The following is a 16,106-nucleotide window of genomic DNA, read 5'->3' on the forward strand; positions in this document are numbered from 1 at the left end:
TATCTATCTATCTATCTATCTATCTATCTATCTATCTATCTATCTGTTATATAGTGCCTTCTATCTATCTATCTATCTATCTATCTATCTATCTATCTATCTATCTATCTATCTATCTATCTATCTATCTATCTATCTATCTATCTATCTATCTATCATATAGTGCCTTTATATCTATCTATCTATCTATCTATCTATCTATCTATCTATCTATCTATCTATCTATCTATCTATCTATCTATCTATCTATCTATCTATCTATCTATCTATCTATCTATCTATCTATCTGTTATATAGTGCCTTCTATCTATCTATCTATCTATCTATCTATCTATCTATCTATCTATCTATCTATCTATCTATCTATCTATCTATCTATCTATCTATCTATCTATCTATCTATCTATAGATGATGGGTTATGGTGGGTGAGGGCGCAAAGCAAAGAATAGGAGATTGTAGTAAAATGGTACATGATAGGAACAATTAAAGGTGATTTTTGTGATCAGTAGGCCAAAAACCATAAGATATGCTGGAAAGTCTTTGTTGTCCAGTGTTCCCTTTCTTCCTGCAGTTGTATTCTTTCATTAGGATGTGTGAATCCAATGAAATGGTGGCTCTGAGTTGTGCCTTGTGATAGACCCCCCAGCTCCCTTTGACCCTGAAACTGGCCTGAGCAGAATCGACAAATGGGTAAATGCTGGCAGAGCTCCCTGCCAGGCTAATGGAGACTTCAGATTGTCCCTCAGTTCATTTAAAATTTTGACTTCTAGGATTGTAATAAAAAATAATAAAAGGCTAACAGACATACAGGCTGACATTCAAAATAAGAAAGCAGCCCCCCTCGACGCACACACACAGACACAAGAGGAGTCCAAGAATGGCGGTCTGGTGAGCCCCCTTTATTTCAAGCTTTAAGGATTCATTTGATTTGCCTCACGTACAAAGAGGAGCTTTGAAGGGGAAAACAAGACAGGCTTTTGCAGCTAATATTACAGTCAAGTTTCAATTTTACCTAAGGGAAGGCAGCATTATTAAAAGTCATGGCTGAAATTGCGTGACAGGTGCCAATATTCTCCACCCTGACAGATGTGTCAGTTTGTGAATGCCATTTTCTTGTCAGCGGTCCCTAGATGGAGTTGCTCCCATCACCATTTGTCTCTCTCTTCCAGCGAGATCACACATGCCCGCCGTTTGCCTCCGAGCTGCGCTGCCTGTTTGATGTGTGGAATCTTCACAATGAGACTTATTAACAGACACTCCATTATTTTTGTTTAGAGCATTTCCAAAACAAGCAGAGCGAGCCGAAGTCATTTTAAAAAAAAAAAAAAAAACTGGGGAAAATAAGAGACTGTCGGTGAGGTTGGGGGGGTGAAGGGGGGGGGGGACAGAGTATGATAATAATAATGAAAAATGTACAGCGGGGTCATCTGCAGGCCACACACGGCTCAATTTGCAATGCATAACAAAGCCATTTCTACAGTTGGTAATGAAGGTGATTGGAGTGCCAGTTGTAGGCTTGCAGCCAAAGATGGTGCAGTAATGGTGGGGGGGGGGGGGGGTGGGGGGGCTGTGGCGGATTGTATCTCCAAGTGTTAGGGACACATGAGGCTGAAATGAGAAGAGACTTCGAGCGACTAGGTGGCTGCTTTTGTTCGACGCCCCCCAGTTTCCTCGTGACCGCAGCCAGACCCAGTGTGCCATTCATTCCTTCACGTATGCCAGCGAGCTATCTGCAGCAGGCCATTAATAGAGATGGAGCCCACCAGGGATATTGCACAGGTCACCTCTGAAGGAAGCTGCCAACAAAGCTAAAACGATCCAAGTAAAGGGGGCAGATGCCTCTCATTGATTTGGACAGGGGTGTGTACAGTCGTGCGCTGGCGTTTTCATTTTTACAGGACCGGAGAGGCTTTGAATTCAACATTTTTCCAGGTCTGGCATATGGGTGGTGGTAATGGCCACATGGTTAGCCGTATAGTTTCCAGTAGCTAATATTACAATCATATTTCAAATTAAGGAAGCCTTACGGAAAAGCATGGCTGAAACTTCAAGACCCTTACAGATGTGTCAGTTTGTAAGTCCTCAGCCGGACTTCTGCACGGGCTAACCAGGGCCGGTGGCCTACAGGGGCCCCCAAAGTTAATCAAAAATAAAAATATATATATATATATAAAATACGTTTTAAAAAACACACTTATATTAAGTTATAAAGGGTACTAAAAAGTAAAAAATAAGTGTCTCATACATCCCTCGTAAAATAAAAGGTGGGGCTTTTGCTAAGATTTTAAGAAGTGCTTTTTGAATGTTGATTGATGAAAAGCATCCACGCTTTTATTTACAAATGATGTATATGAGACTTATTTTTTACTTTTTAGTACCCTTTTTAACTTAATATAAGTGTGGTTTTTAAAAAGTATGTTTTTTTATATCTCTCTATTATAAAAAAAAATAAACTTGAAACGAGACTGCAACGAGATGTGATCTTTTGAAGAGAGATCTTTGAGATCCAGACGCTTTTCACTTTGCGCAAGGTGGGCAGGTCACGTCATACTTACAACCTTTGGAAGCAAGTCCCATAATACACATGCAGAACAGGTTAGAGATAATGGAAGTTGGAAATTTCGAAAGTCTCAAGAAAATGAGAGTAAACCTCACATTAGCGCTGTTGTGATGTGAGATTTTACATATAATTTGATGAATATTTTGTATGTCTTTATTTGTAATTTAGGCATAGCAATGTAATTTAGTGTTTAACACCCCCCCCCCAAACCCCCCAGGAATGGGTCTGTTTGAATTTTACAACAGGATTTGGGGGATGTGTGTTTTAAACCACTTCGCCGAGTGTTTCTTTGCTAAAGTCATTTCTATCCCCGCAAATAGGCTAAGGTGTACTTTAACATATGGTTTGGGGCAGGTGTCAAGATGTTCTATTCCCCCATTGGTCTGAATAATGGCTGTTTGGAATTGGCTTGGATCAGAAGCTTTTAAGTACCATGATGTCCTATTGGCTCTAGGGGTTGGACAGAACATCTATAAATGTATGTGTTTAACCTCACAATCTCTTACTAACCAACATCTGAAAGAAGCATCTCTCTCTTGCTAACCTGTGATGATGTAGAAGTATCTCTCTCTTACCAACCAACATATGATGAAGAAGAATCTCTCTCTTGCTAACCTGTGATGATGAAGACAACACAATGAAGAGCACAGCTCAGCAGCCATTTTGAACAGACATGTGGCTGAAAGCTGAGCACCAATGATGCCTTAACTAGAGACATTTAAGTAACTACAAGTCTGTGTGCCGCCTGAACTACATATCACCATTTAATCAGGTTGTATGGTTGCCAATATTCAAATGTACTTTGCATTTTGTTATTATTTATGAATATTATCAGTAATACATTATTTTATGTGTAACTTAACTTCTGCTTGTCTTTTTACTACATCTAATTGCCTGAGGTTATAGATATAGAAGGGAAGGTGGGGATAAGTTATCTATATATATAAAATCCCTATGTGCGTCCAGGTGTCCGTGTGTGGGTGTCTTCTGGTGAAGTGCGCATGTGTGGGGCACGGTGCGATGCGCGATATTACTGTCAGAGAAAGTTAGAGGCGTTTTACGGAAATACAAACCAGTATTATTGCGAGAGGAGATTAAAGGCATATTACCGACGCGCACGCCTGTATTACCGCCAGAGAAAATTAAAGGTATATTACGGACGTACAAGCCAGCGGACGTACAAGACGGCATCCTTCAATAAGGGCGCACGCAAAAAGGCAAGTCTCAAAAGGCGCTCGTAAATAAAGATCTGCACCTTTGTTGCTCTTCACATATTCCAGAGCCATTTGAACTAAATTATCTACGAACGCCTATATTCGCCGCGCTCAATTGAGGTCGCCCTTTTGAAGCTCGCCTTTTTGTGCGCGCCCTTATTGAATAGAGCCGTACAAGACAGTATTACTGTCACAGAAAATTAAAGACACACAATACACGGCGGCAGCCCATGAAGAACGGTCAGCTCAGCAAGTAAACATCAACAAAAGAAAGGCTGAAAGAAAGTAAAATACGACCAACAAAAAGAATGAGGTCAAAGTCCCTTGCCATTTAATATAGACTGTTCCTACTAATGTTTATGCACTACTGTTCTATCACCCGTTATTGTAACGGGCTAAATGACTAGTATAATATATTACCTTATAAACAGTGGTAAGTCTGTGAGATTAGGTATTCTTAGGCTACATATTAATAATACAATAGGGAAAAGTAGAGCAATATATATTACTCTACCGAGACAAAACAAGCACAAACAAACAGAAAATATTACTCGTGAAATAGCGGAACAGCAAAAAGAGATCGAATAGTGTCTGAGGATGTCTGAGGTAGAAGAGAGACAAGGCAGTGACTTTAAAATATTCGAAGCGCCGCACGAAATGCAGATCACGACGCACAGGAGCAGAGGCAAGCCAGCAGCTGATCGAGCAAATAGGAGGTAAAACAAACAACTGTTATTTGCTTCCCATTGTATAACCGATTAAGAGGGGTTTCGGAGGAGTGACCGTGTCTTCTTGGGGTGCGTTCAGCCCCCCTCTTCACAACGGAGTGTAGCCGTAGAATAAAGATCGCATTAGCGCAAACAAATGGAAAAGCGAAAAGAGATCGAATAGTGTTTGAGGAGGTCTAGGGGGAGAAGAGAGACAAGACAGTGACTTTAAAATGTTCGAAGTGCTGCACGAAATGCAAATCATGCCTCACAGGAGCAAGAGCAAGCCAGCAGCTGATTGAGGAAAGAGGAGGTAAAACAAACAACTGTTATTTGCTTCCCATTGTATCACTGTTAAAGAGGGGTTTCGGAGGAGTGACCGTGTCTTCTTGGGGTATGTTCAGCCCCCCCTCTTCACAACAGCGAGTAGCCATAGAATAAACATCGCATTAGGGCAAACAAACGGAAAAGCGAAAAGAGATCGAATAGTGTTTGAAGATGTCTGGGGTAGAAGAGAGACAAGCAGTGACTTTAAAATGTTTGAAGCGCCGCACGAAATGCAGATCACACCGCACAGGAGCAGGAGCAAGCCAGCAGCTGATCGAGGAAAGAGAAGGTAAAACAAACAACTGTTATTTGCTTCCCATTGTATCACCGTTAAAGAGGGGTTTCGGAGGAGTGGCCACGTCTCCTTGGGGTGTGTTCAGCCCCGCTTTTCACAATTGCGCATAGCGCTGGCAGGGGGTTAGGGGTGTAGGGGTAGGCAAGCGAAGTGCAGATCACGACGCACAGGACCAGCAGTAAGCCAGCAGCTGATCGAGCAAAGAGGAGGTAAAAATACAACTGTTCTTTGTTTCCCATTGTATCACCATTTAAGAGGGGTTTCGGAGGAGTGACCGTGTCTTCCTGGGGTGTGTTCAGCCCCCCTCTTCACAACGGCGAGTAGCCGTAGAAAAAAGATCGCATTAGCGCAAACAAACGGAAAAGCGAAAAGAGATCGAATAGTGTTTGAAGATGTCTGGGGTAGAAGAGAGACAAGCAGTGACTTTAAAATGTTCGAAGCGCCGCACGAAATGCAGATCACACCGCACAGGGGCAGCAGCAAGCCAGCAGCTGATCGAGGAAAGAGGAGGTAAAACAAATAACTGTTATTTGCTTCCCATTGTATCACCGTTAAAGAGGGGTTTTGGAGGAGCAGCCACGTCTCCTTGAGGTGCGTTCAGCCCCCCTCTTCACAACGGTGCATAGCGCTGGTGGGGGAGGGGGGTGGTAGGGGTAGGCAAGCGAAGTGCAGATCATGCAGCACGGAAGCAGCACCAATCCAGCAGCTGATTGAGCAAAGAGGAGGTAAAAAAAAACAACTGTTATTTGTTTCCCATTGTATCACCGTTTACGTGGGGTTTCGGAGGAGTGACATCTGAATGTTGCAGCAGAAGTCAAGACCAGGCAACGTTTTTTCCAATCTTCTATTGTCTAATTTTGTTGAGCCAGTGTGAATTGTAGCCTCAGTTGCCTGTTCTTAGCTGATTCGGTGTGGTTTCCTGCTGCTGTAGCCCATCTACTTCAAGGTTCGACATGTCGTGTGTTATGACAGCTCTCTGGGTGTGCCAGCCTCCCAATCCCTAACACAGACAGACGCAGGAGGCACACTTATAAAAGCACACATACAAGCCCAACAACACAGTCCAAAGCACAAAACACTACACAATACTTGCCTTCTTTTCTTTTCTTCTCCTCAGCAAGCTTTGGTTCCCTCCTCCCTACTCTGGCTCACTGAGTTGTGTCTGCTGGCTCCTTTTATATGTTACATATTTTATGATGATCTAATTCCAGTGACACTCCCGGGTGTGGTGAAAGGATTGCCCATACGGGCTTTAGAGAAGCTGCAGCGCCCTCAGATCCCAACAGGGCTCTATCCAACTCCATCTCCCATGAAGCCCGGCGAGAGTCCGAGGCACCGCTGCCACCCAGGGGGGTTGCCATCTAGTGTTCTGGGGGAGTTAATGCTCTGACCACACTTGCTCCCCTGGTCCTTCCAAGGAAAAAACATCCCGGCCGGGCAAGGGCCCAGCCATCTATAACAGTATTCAGAGATGCTGTTCTGCACACCTCAGTTGTAACGAGTGCTTATTTGAGTTCCTGTTGCCTTTCTATCAGCTCAAACCAGTCTGGCCATTCTCCTCTGACCTCTGGCATCAACAAGGCATTTTCACCCAACGAACTATAGCTCACTGGACATTTTCTCTTTTTTGGAGCATTCTCTCAACACTCAACACCTCCACCTGCAACTGGATTCTGGACTTTCTCACTCAAAGACCTCAAACAGTACAGATTGGGAATAAAAGATCTAACACCATCACACTGAGCACAGGTGCCCCCCAGGGTTGTGTGTTGAGCCCACTACTCTTCACGCTGTTGACCCATGATTGCACCTCCAACTCTGACACAAACCACATTATCAAGTTCGCCGATGACACTACAGTAGTGGGACTCATTGAGAACGACGATGAGGCGGCGTACAGAGAAGAGGTGGAACGGTTGGCACTTTGGTGTAAAGACAATAATCTGTCCCTTAATGTTGAAAAGACAAAAGAGTTGATTGTTGACTTCAGGAAGACAAAGGCTGTCCATCTCCCACTCAACATTGATGGCGTCACAGTAGAGAGAGTGAAGAGCACCAAGTTCCTAGGTGTTCAGATCACAGAGGACCTGTCCTGGACCAAGAACACCAACTATCTTACAAAAAGAGCCCAGCAGCGTCTTTACTTCCTGCAACGACTGAAGAAGGTGCACCTCCCTAAACCCATACTTACCACCTTCTACAGAGGCACCATAGAGAGCGTCCTGACCAGCTGTATTACAGTCTGGTATGGAAACTGCCATGCCTCCGACCGCAAAGCCCTTCAGAGGATTGTGCGGACTGCTGAGTGCATCATTAGCAGCTCTCTACCCAGTCTGCAGGAGATCTACACCTCACGCTGCCTTCATAAAGCCACTAGCATCATGGCTGACCCCCACCACCCCTCCCACCAACTGTTTACTTCTCTTCCATCTGGAAGACGACTCTGCAGCATCAAGAGCAGGTCTGCGAGATTGTGCAATAGTTTCTTTCCCCAAGCAGTCCGGCTCCTGAACACCATGCTGCCCTCCTCCACACTGGACTCTTTATTCCACACACTCTCTGGAATAAATAATACTACGTAATACTGTATATGTTTTTTAGTTATATATATATATATATATATATCGTGTACTGCACCTTTTGACTCTGGAGGACGATATTTCGGCCCACTGTGTACTGTAAGTATATTGTTAGGATGACAATAAAGCTCTACTACTACTACTACTACTACTACTCCTACTACTCTGTAAGCCCTAGATATGGTTTTGCTTGAAAACCCAGTAGATCATCAGATTCTGAAATTACCCAGACCAGCCCGACTGGCACCAACAACCATGCCACGTTCAAAGTCACTTCAGTCACTTCAGCAGGTCGTCTTGACAATGTCTACAGGCTGAAATGCATTGAGTTGCCGCCGTGTGATTGGCTGATTAGATATTTGCGCTACCAAGTAGTCGAACAGGTGTACCTAATAAAGTGGCCAGGGTGTGTGTGTGTGTGTGTGTAAAAGAGGACATTGCCCACTTACGCTTTGTATGGTGCCACATTGCCTAGTGCTGCCTCACAGACCCATTTTCCACATTCAAATCCTTCACCAAACAGTTAGGTTTACCAAGTTTGCGCGTTAACTCCGTCACTGCATTGGTTTTCCACCCACATCCCCAAGGACCAGTGTAGCAGCTGCATTGGTCATCAGTCAGCAGCTGGCGATGGACTGGCATCTTGTCCAGTTTTGTGTCCCATGATTATAAAATGGACTTTAAGAATATATGAATGTATTAAATAAACTATTATTCACTTTCACTTAACACCCTCCTGCATACACACCATCCATCCATCCATTGATTCTGGAGTAATTCTATCCCTTGTTTGGTTTTAAAGAATTGGTTTTGAGGCGGAATCCAACTTTTCATGGAAAGCAAATCCATTGCACGTTCGCAACCGGCCAGTTTAAATTGGCCAGTGGGCTCATCGTCCAGTCTTCTTACCGTCTGAGGAAATCAAAATACTAAACTAGAACCACACAGAAGGTACCTAATCCTGGTTGGCTCTAGGACATAGTGAGGTAGGAGCAGGATTGTCTGAAGTAGAATGTCACTCAGCCCAACTATACCACTCACAAATCTCAAAATAAAACTGATGTGTGATGTGCACGTCCAGAGGACAGCTATTTTCTCACCTTTCTCCCATAAATGAAGGCGAGTGTGCAGCCCAAAGCCAAAGCTGCACCTGCAGACACTCTGGCAGATCATTTACCTTCATGGCTCACTGCCTTGCTGACCGACACTGACAGATTTGCCACCAATTAAGGCAGCACGGTCTGCAAATCAAATGGTGATGGCCTACAAGGTCCTGCTGGTGTGGGTTGGCTTGGGGAATATTCACGATAGTGAACGCAAGCCCTTTGATTTTTTAGAAAGGGCTGTGGATTTTTGTACTGTGGTTAATGCCTCTTAATTACACAGACCTGTGTTCTATTAGTGTGCCCAGTGTCCACACAGTAGTGTTCATTTTAACATATCCTCCATTCATATCTCTTTCAAAACGGGATCCGTCCTGCCACCTCTGACAAGACAATATCCAAATTCCGCCATCTGATAAAGCAGCCTCCTCCTTCCTGCCTATGACATCCGGCAAAATCTTCCTACTCCCTCCTACCACAGACAAAAAAATGAGAAAAATGCAATTTGTACGCTTCAAAAGGAGGAGTGGTAGCCGTCAATCATTTTTACAATGACGGCAACACACCTGTCTAATTTTTTATTGCCAGCCATTCGCTAGAAAGGAGATACGCATCTGTCAATCTTTATTTCAGGCTACACGTCCCTCTTTGTGATTATATGAGCGGGAATACACTTTAGACAGCCAATCTAGTGATGGACATTTCCATTCACTTTCCTGATTCCATTCTTTTAAGTAAATCAATTTTTATGAGTCATTTGATTCATTAATAATTCATTAATTTTGTGAATTTGTGAAGTTTCCCATTGGGATTAATAAAGTATCTATCTATCTATCTATCTATCTATCTATCTATCTATCTATCTATTAGTATTTAAGGTTGGGAAGTCCTATGAGGGGGGCTTTTCAATAATAATATAATAATTCATTCATTATTATATACAAAACAATTTATACAGTATTTAACATACCGATAATTAATATGACTTTGTCTTGTTTCACTATACAGTGCATGACAACACAATTTAAAATGGATCAATGAAATAAAACTAAACATTCAAAAATCATAAATGAATGAGAATGATGTGACTCGTCATCGGGTAATGATTCAGTTCAAAGATCAAATGAATGAGAATCATGATCCTCATTCTCGGGCAATGATTCAGTTCACAACTCAAATGAATGTGAATGATGTGACTCGTTGTCGTGTAATTATTCCGTTCACAAATCAAATGAACAAGAATCATGTTCCTCATTCGCGGTTATGACTACGTTTACAAATCAAATGAATGAAAATCATGTTTCTTATTCTCTGGTAATGATTCACTTCACAACTCAAAGAATGAGAATCGTGTGTCTCATTCTTGGGCGATGATTCAGTTCACAACTCAAATGAATGAGAATCGCGTGCCTCATTCTCGGGCAATGATTCAGTTCACAAATCAAATGAACGAGAATCATGTTCCTCATTCTCGGGTGATGATTCAGTTCACAACTCAAAGAATGAGACTCAAGTACCTCATTCTGGGGCAGTGATTCAACGAATGAGAATCATGTGCCTCATTCTCGAGTAATGACTTCATGTACAAATCAAATGAATGAGAATCATGTTCCTCATTCTCAGGTAATGATTCACTTCTCAACTCAAAGAATGTGAATTGTGTGCCTCAATCACAGGCAATGATTCAGTTCACAACTCAAATGAATGAGAATCATGTGCCTCATTCTTGGGTAATGACTCCGTTTACAAATCAAATGAATGAGAATCATGTTCCTCGTTCTTGGGTAATGATTCAGTTCACAACTTAAATGAATGAGAATGATGTGACTCGTTGTCGTTTAATTATTCCATTCACAAATCAAATGAACAAGAGTCATGTTCCTCATTCGTGGGTATGACTACGTTTACAAATCAAATGAATGAAAATCATGTTCCTCGTTCTTGGGTAATTATTCACTTCACAACTCAAAGAATGAGAATCGTGTACTTCCCTCTCGGGTAATGATTCAGTTCACAACTCAAATTAATGAGAATCGTGTACTTCCCTCTCGGGTAATGATTCAGTTCACAACTCAAATTAATGAGAATCGTGTACTTCCCTCTCGGGTAATGATTCAGTTCACAACTCAAATGAATGAGAATCCCGTGCCTCATTCTCGGACAATGATTCAGTTCACAAATCAAATGAACGAGAATCATGTTCCTCATTCTCGGGCGATGATTCAGTTCTCAACTCAAAGAATGTCAATAGTGTGCCTCATTCTCGGGCGATGACTCAGTTCACAACTCAAAGAATGAGGCTCAAGTACCTCATTCTGCAGCAATGATTCATGTCCCTAACTGAAATGAATGAGAATCGTGTGCCTCATTCTCGAGTAATGACTCCATGTACAAATCAAATGAATGAGAATCATGTTACTCATTCTCAGGTAATGATTCACTTTTCAACTCAAAGAATGTGAATCGTGTGCCTCATTCTCGGGCAGTGATTCTTTTCACAAATCAAAAGAACGAGAATCGTGTACCTCATTCTCGGGTAATGACTTGTTCATGAAACAAATGAATGAGAATTGTAAGACTCATCTCAGAGATTCAATTGGGACTTGAAAAAATCATTAAATGACAGATGCCTGGTGCAATCAATGAACCAAAAAGAAGTGTGTATCATGGTAGAGTTGAAAGGAAATACTTGCTAGAAATTAGAATAAGATATATTATAAGACTGATTTGTCTGATTTATTACCTGAACAAACAGACATAAATGTATTAGTTTAATATTATGTTTATAATTCTGTTTAAAACAATTCCAATAAAAATTGTAAAATAAAAAAAACAGACACAATTAATTCATTCTACTATGTGTTGTTGCTGTCTTGTACTTGTATGATGAACGAGCGAATCATGAGTGAGAGTTCTCGTACGCTGGTAATGACTGAGTTTGACCTCAGAAGAATGATTAAGTGAAGTGAACAAGAATCATGAATCAGACAGAGTGAACTTGCACATGCACTTTAAACATCTATCTACCTGCGCAACAAAAGACTCTGACAAGGTGGCACATGCACTACAGCACATCTGTTGTATTCCGCCGAATCGATTCCTATGACTCACTGACAAGAGTCGCTCTTTAAGAACAAACAGTTTGTGAATCGCCCATCACTAAGCTAATCTTGTTCATCCCCTTAAAACTTTCATTTTTTCCTTTGAAACTCCTGAATGCTGCTGCTCCATTAAGCCTCATAACATTTTGCTTCTATAACGTTGTATATATCATTGGGTCAATTGAGTTGTCCTCATTTAACATTCTGTTGTGCATATTCATTGCAGCACATTGTGAAGAATGAGCTTTAGTATCGTGTTTGCTATATAGGATGCTTCTTTAAACACATCTGCTTACTTGGTATATAATAAAACACTAAGGTTTGTGTGTCCATCCCTCATAGAAATCCGATTGGTCAGTCTTTCTTTGGTGTGATTGGTCAGTTTGGCTTTAGTGATGCAACAAAAGACGAAGTGCGAGTGTGAGATGCACGAGGAGGAGTAAAGGCGAACGATGAGAGAGTCGCCTTCAAAGACAGAACGTATAAAACCGGACAGGAGGTAAGAAAGTCACCTCAAAAATAATGTCAGAGTCTAACAAGCAGGTTTTACGGGAACACGCTGAAGAGACGGAGCGCCTGCTAGGAGACATTTACACACACAAAAATAGAGGCAGGGCGCTGAAGGAACATGTAGAGCAGGAAATGGCTAATATTGCTAATTCTTTCGATTACCTGTCTTTGACAGGCTTATAGTAAACTTGTTCAGGGCGTACTTTCTTTATTGAAATATGGCAACAGTTTCTTTAAATGATTACAATAGCAGAAACATGGCTTACTGTCCAAAAATGTGCAATGAACTATTTTAATTTTAAATGACAGAAAATAGGGCGGCACGGTGGCACAGTGGTAGTGGTAGTGCTGCTCCCTCACAGTAAGGAGTCCTGGATTCGCTTCCCTGCATGGAGTTTGCATGTTCTCCCTTTGTCTGCGTGGGTTTCCATCGGGTGCTCTAGTTTCCTCCCACAGTCCAAAGACATGCAGGTTAGGTGGATTGGCGATCCTAAATTGTCCCTAGTGTGTGTGCTTGGTGTGTGGGTGTGTGTGTGTGTGTGTGTGTGCCCTGTGTTGGACTGGGATTGGCTCCAGCAGACCCCCATGATCCTGTGTTAGGATGTAGCGGGTTGGAAAATGACTGATTGAATGACAGAAAATGAAAAATGAACAATGCTTTACTTGTCAAGGAAGTAAAAGTTATTGTTTATGATTTAAAAACATTTATAATTTGCGAAAAGAAGATTTTAAAAATGTATTCCCACCCAAGTAAACATGAAGAGGAACGTAATCTGTACTTTGAAATACAGTTTGCTATGCATGCATTTAACTTTCTAACGAATAACTGGCTGGTGATAAAAATCTGGACGGTATTACAAATGAATGACATCCCCTTCCTGAAGCGTCCAGCTTGCGTTTAGTGGAGGGCATACCGATTCACTTTATTGATTTGATTTGTTTAGTTCATCATTAGTATCTGGGGTGTGGGCTTCCCCTCTGACTAAATCGAATAATTCAGAAATAATTATGCATTATACATGTTGATAATTCATCCATCAATTATCCAACCCGCTATATCCCAACTACAGGGTCACGGGGGTCTGCTGGAGCCAATCCCAGCCAACACAGGGCACAAGGCAGGAAACAAACCCTGGGCAGGGTGCCGGCCCACCGGAGGGCACACACACACAGACACACACTAGGGACAATTTAGAATCGCCAATGCACCTAACCTGCATGTCTTTGGACTGTGGGAGGAAACCCACACAGACACGGGGAGAACATGCAAACTCCACACAGGGAGGACCTGGGAAGCAAACCCGGGTCTCCAAACTGCGAGGCAGCAGCGCTACCACTGAGCCACCGTGCCGCCCTTGTATAACATCCTACTTAAAATGAATAATTAAAATAAGGTGGTAATGCAAGAGAATCATAAGTGAACAAGAATTGTGGGACTCATTCATGGGTGCTGGTGCAGTTCTCAAATCAAATGAATGAGAATCATGTATATCATTCTTGGGTAATGATTCACTGTGAACGCAGAAGAACAAGAATCGTGCGCCTTGTTCTCGGGTAATGATTCAGTTTGAAATCGAAAGAACAAGAGTAGTGCACCTCTTGCTCGGGTAATGATTCAGTTTGTAAATCAAAATGAAAAAGAATCATGTGAATTATTTGTGTATAATGATTTGTTTTGAAACGAAAAGAATCACTGAATGACGTACGACCAGCACAGTCAACGAGATGTGAAAATTATTATTAGAAATTAGAATTAGAATTAGAAGGTTCAGTTGTATACAGATTTGTATGTGTATAGAATTTATTGAATGTACAATGGGACATAAAAGTATCAGCTTAATATAATGTATATATATATTCCCAGCAAGAAATTGTACAAAACAAACAACACATTCTACTGTAAATGTGCTGTTACTGTATTGTACTTGTATGAAGAACAAGAGAATCATTAGTGGCAGAGTTCTCATTGGCTGGCAATTATTCAGATCAATTCAGAATTATAAGTGACATGAACAAGAATCACATCGGTGATACTCACACATGTGCTTTAAACTTCTACCCGTGAAACGAAAGATGCCAATGACTTCATGCATGCGCTACAGCACTCCTGTTGAGCTGCACCGAATTGATTTATTCATGCTCGTGTACGCTTCATATGACTTATGCAAATAAAATGAATCGTTCACGAATCACTCATCACTACTTGTGTTTTTCAAATTGCTGTGTTTGAGGAAGGAGGGAGGGGAGGGATTTTGGTGGCGGACAGAGGAGGGATGTCGGAATGAGGCTGGAGCGTTGTCAAAGGCCGAAGCACAGATGCCCTTTTTCAAGCTGGAGTTTTGCCGCAGAACGTTTTCTTTCCATTTTAACAAAAGTGGGAGGTAGGATAGAGTTTTCGCGAAGGGAAATCTGTGAATTCTGCACTTTTGTCTCTTCACGCTATACTCTGCTTTCATCCCAGTGACGTCCATGTTCACTTAATTAGCCCAATTTGAGTATTTGTGTAAACGAGTGTTCCCTGTGGGACCCCGGCCAGGCTTTGGTCTTGCCTTGTGTCCCACGCTGTTTGAAAACTGTTAAAAAACATGGACAGATGCTTCTAAAAAGCACATGTATAACTTAAGATATGATTACGCGATTCCACTTTTTTTTCTGCTTTTCACTCATCGAAAGTTGAGATATTAGATATTTCATAAAATTACTTGATTTTAAAGCACAAGGCTAAAAGTGGAATAAAAAAGCTCAGTCTGTCATTCCCATTTCTCTAGAAATGTGTGTGTAAGCAATAACACATGACAGGGTGGAAGGCTGAGTGATTTTAGCCTTCGGAATTACGGTGCACTTATCTCAGCACAAACAACTGCCTGAAGCAGGCGTTTTCACTTATAAAATGAGCTACTAGCTTCAAAAAATAAAAGATGAACACCTACTAGCCTCAAAATGCATACATTATGATAAATAAAATGGCAAAAATTGTTACTGAATAAGGAGAAAAATATTAGGAAGAAAACCTAAACTAACATCCTCAAACGTACTTCAAAGTCAATGGGAACGATAACCTTGGCAACACAGAACACAAGCCTGGCAAACACTCCATGGCATGGACCACTCATGTGTCCACCCACAAGGGACACCTTGGAACTAACGGAATATTGTTAGGGATGTGTGAGGAAAGTTTATATATGAGGGGGGACCAATAAATTACTGAAATCGGTCAATAGCACAGGAGTAAGGGGTCATTCTTAAAAATGTTGCTAGGTACTATAGGATCACAAGTCTGATTAATCAGTCAACTGCATGGCATCGTGCTGAGTTGCCATTTTTCTACAATCATGGACGTGACTTTTTTTTTCATTAAGTCACATGGCGAATTTTTAAGAGAACAATGATTACGTTTTTCAACATTGATAGACTTGTTCATAAAGAGTTTCATTCCTGGTGGATAGACTGTTCCTCAGTGAGGTGTCTATGGGGAAGGCATCCAGAAAAAGATTCTGTAGAAGTGACAGGACAAAAGCTGCATTTTACATGATGACAAGATGCCTGCATACACCGCAATGGCTGTCAAAGAGTTTTTGACCAAGAACAAAGTGAGTGTTACTTCACACCCTCCATCATTGCCTTATCTTACTGCCTAGGACTTCTGTTTGTTCCAGAGATTCAAATTGAGACTGAAGTAAAGAAGATTGCGTACATGGATGGAAAAAAA

This window comes from Erpetoichthys calabaricus, chromosome 13, assembly GCF_900747795.2.
Source record: "Erpetoichthys calabaricus chromosome 13, fErpCal1.3, whole genome shotgun sequence".
NCBI classification, from domain to species: domain Eukaryota; kingdom Metazoa; phylum Chordata; class Cladistia; order Polypteriformes; family Polypteridae; genus Erpetoichthys; species Erpetoichthys calabaricus.